Here is a 4,225-nt window from a genome sequence, read left to right as displayed (position 1 = left end):
AGCGACATTCAGGTTAGAGCGCGCGTTGACATTACGTCTGTATGCCCTCTACCGAAACAGTACAAGTGCAGAGAGCTTAAAGATGGCAATGCTGAGGAGTCCAGAGTACAGCTGTGCCCAGCGAGGAGAGGTATTTAATTTTTTTTAAATGTTATGAGCATTTTTTGGGGAGCAATATACACTGGAGAATGAGATATGGGGCCCATCATCCATTTGGCCCATCATATACTGGAGCATTCCAAATGGGGGACATCAGACACTGGAGCAGCATTTACGGGGCCCATTATACACTGGAGCATTAGAAATGGGGCCCATTATATATGGAGCATTATTTGGGCCCATAAGACAGTGGAGCTTCATCCATGGGGACCAACATATACTGTAGCAGTATGTGGAGCTCATCATATACTGTATGGAACATTATATGGGACCAATTATTCTGTATGGAGAAATATATGGGGCTCATAATTCTGTATGGCGCAATAGGTGGTGGCCATAATACTGTATGGAGCAATATACTGTCCGTTTTTTGAGCTATTGTAGAATTTAAAATAGATAATATCAGTCATGTCATGTAAGCAGTGAAGTATTTTTCATTATACTATACCTATATGTCTGTGCTGTATTGGAGCATTATGAATTGTGGTATGTGTTAAAAGGGCGCACTGACACTCTTTGGCCCAGGGCACACGAAAATCTGGAGCCAGCCCTACCCTCCCACAACTTTAGCCAAATAACCCCCAGTTTTCAATGCATAACTATTAGAAAGTAAATTAAGGTTGACAAGGTTAAATCATAAGAATTGATGTCATTGGCATTGAAATGGACACTGTAGGTGTGTTTACTGTCCTCCACTCCCTGCCGACCTTGGTTCCCCATTGACTTGCATTGGGTTTCGTGTTTCAGTCGGACCCCGACTTTTCCCTATAGTCGGCCGATTTCGTTCGACCCGACTTTTAAGAAAGTCAGGTTTCATGAAACCCGACTCAACCCGAAAAAAGGAAAAGTCGCTCATCTCTAATCAGCAATTGTGGCTTTAAAATCCTTTTTAAAGGTTCACAGTAATTATACTGCCATAAATGAATTTATTTTCATGTCAACAGACTATCTTTTGTCTCAACTATTTTTCATTCAATAAAAAATTCTTCCTAGAAAAACCGGGAGCCCCGATGGGGGCAGGTTTCTCACTTGCTATCGCCAACATTTATATGGCTGTTTGGGAAGAAAAATTCATTTTTCTAACAGGTACAGTTTTTTTCCATCCCATTTCAGGTGGTATGGTCGCTATTTTGACGACCTGCTACTGATATGGGATGGATCTGAGGAGGAAGCTAAGGATTTTCTGGGTTTCCTTAATGAAAATGGAATGAATTTAAAATTTACTTGATGCACACAAAAAAATTCCATTGACTTTTTTGGATATTACCCTTAGTTTTTCAGATGATGGTATTTTGATTATTCCTCTTAGGAAAGAGATGGCTACTAATTCCACCTTATATGCAACATCATGTCATTCAAAAAACACAATTAAAAACATCCCTGTGGGTGAATTTTTTCGCACAAAAAGAAACACTTCTTGTGAAAAATCTTTTATGAAGGAGGTTAAAAAAAATTAGCAATAGATTATCAGCAACAGGATATTCCTCATGGATGATCAATAGGGCCATTTCTGCTGTAGAAATAAATAGAAAAGAGATGTTGGAAGAAAAAATTATTTTGAAAGATAAATATTAACCCTATAACATTTGTTACCCAATATAGCCCCCAGTTTAGGGATATTAAAAATCTTATCCTTAAATATATACCAGTATTATATCGGGATGAAAAATTGAGAGATATCCTACAAGGAAATTTGAGGTTTACAGCACGAAGAGCCCCTACCTTGGAGGATTTCTTATCACCTAGTTTATATGTTAATCAAACAGGAATTGCTAATAAGACGTGGCTACACTTTAAAGGCAATTATAAATGTGGTTATAAGGTTTGCACATGTTGTGATTATATGCAGACCTCTAGTGATACAAATAAAAACTATAATTCTTTTATTAATTGCAACACTACATATGTAGTTAAGGCCTTTTTCACACTTCAGTTTTTTCTGTCAGTTAAAATCCGCCAAAAAGGCGGAAAAGCGGATCCGTTCCTAACTGATGTGAACGGATGCCACAGGATCAGTTTTTTGATGGATCCACAGAATGAAGAATTTTAAAGGAAGAGAGAGAGAGAGAGAGAGAGAGAGAGAGAGAGAGAGAGAGAGAGAGAGAGAGAGAGAGAGAGAGAGAGAGAGAGAGAGAGAATTTTTTTCGGCCGCCAGAAAGGATTTCAGGGTTAATTTTCTCCCTGACTTCCTTTCTCCGGGCATGCACAGTGGAGAATGCGGATCCTACAACAAGAAAAAACGTTGCAGGGTCCATCCAGGCATGCCGGCGGACGCCAAAAATTTGGCGGATCCGCAAAAAAAACGGATCCAACGGATGCCCATCCGTCAAGATCCGCCAGTAATGTAACTCAATGGGGAAAAAAACGGATCCGCCAAAAAAAATGGCGGATCCGTTTTTTTAAAAAACTGGCGGATTTTGACTGATGGTCAAAAACGGAAGAGTGAAAGAGGCCTTATTTGATAACATGTACAGGTTGTAATGTACAATATATAGGTTGCACTTCTAATGCGTTAAAAGTTAGAGCTAGAAGTCATTTGTCACATGCTGCTAATAAGAAAGTGACTAAGGCCGGTTTCACATTCGCGCTTTTGAGCGCAGCGACGGCCTGCGCACGGCCGCCGCTAAGCCCCGCCCCCTGCCCCGCCTCCACCGGTATCTCCGCTTCCGGGCGCATGACGTTGCATGCGTCGTGCGTCCCCTATCTTCATCACAGAGGGCGCAGGCCGTGCGCAGTCTGCGCACAGTCTGCGTTTGGCGGCGCATGCGTCCTTTTGACGGTGCGCCGAGCACAACCAAAATGCAACAGGTTGCGTTTGGCGCTGCTCGGCGCACCGTCAAAAGGACGCATGCGCCGCCAAACGCAGACTGTGCGCAGACTGCGCACGGCCTGCGCCCTCTGTGATGAAGATAGGGGACGCACGACGCATGCAACGTCATGCGCCCGGAGGCGGATACCGGTGGAGGCGGGGCAGGGGGCGGGGCTTAGCGGCGGCCGTGCGCAGGCCGTCGCTGCGCTCAAAAGCACGAATGTGAAACCGGCCTTAGTGCTCTGCAGCATCTAGACATTATTCAATGCAACATAATGGTGATTTGTCCATGTTTAAAATTATGCGGATTGAAAGAGTAATTAAACCTTGGAGGGGGGGAGATCACTGTAGAAAATTGATGAACAGAGGTGGATCTACAATTTAAAAACGAGATTCCCTAGAGGTATGAATATGAGACAGGATTTAATAAGAGGAAAGAATAGCATAGCACTCACAGATCCAGGTGAAAAAGTCCGCTTTATTTAGCAATCCACATTAAAACGTCATTGCCGGGACGCTGGAGTGAGCAATGTCTGACGATGGCCGTTTCGTGCTTACTAGCACTTCGACGGGTCAGTGATCTACTACTGATGCCCCACCATGTGCCTATGTTTAGTTATCTTCCTAACGCATTTCTTCCCCAATAGGGGTATTAATCAGGGGAGTTAGAAAATAAGTGGGTATGAATGGACCCTGCAGTGGCAGGAGCCCAATATCCTAAGCGTGGTTAGCCATAATGTCACCCATATGGGGGGGAAATGGTATCAATGACCTACGTCGTGGCTCCTTTAAATAGGGGCACACGGAGCCTCGCTCTCTCACAGCGTCGGACGTCACATTCCTTATTAGTCATGGCTAATAATTACCGTGATCCCAGGTGTGACGTTTCGATATCTCTCCTCCTATACTCCACGTCATCATGTGGTTCATTTATTGGAACGCACAGTGACCGGAAGTGACCGCGCCATCTTGTTAACGTCACTTCTGGTTCATAGGGCGATTTATCACCTGACCGCTGAGGGCAAACATTCTATATCTCCACTGCGCCAACATTCACACCATGCTCACAGCACTTACGTTGTCATGGAGACATGACTCTTTGCTTATTCCATTCAGTGGACCGCCACAACAAGGTTAATCCTGCTCAAAGTGTGGGTATCTTCCATCCACACTTAATATAATAGAAGTGTCCCAACGTCAATTTCATCGTCCCATCTACATTTATGAGGCATTTTGTATATTTATATACCATTACTT

Source organism: Dendrobates tinctorius, unplaced genomic scaffold (genome assembly GCF_039654945.1).
Source record: "Dendrobates tinctorius isolate UK_male_01 unplaced genomic scaffold, ASM3965494v1 ptg000184l, whole genome shotgun sequence".
Classification (NCBI taxonomy): domain Eukaryota; kingdom Metazoa; phylum Chordata; class Amphibia; order Anura; family Dendrobatidae; genus Dendrobates; species Dendrobates tinctorius.
This window is presented reverse-complemented; position numbering follows the sequence as displayed.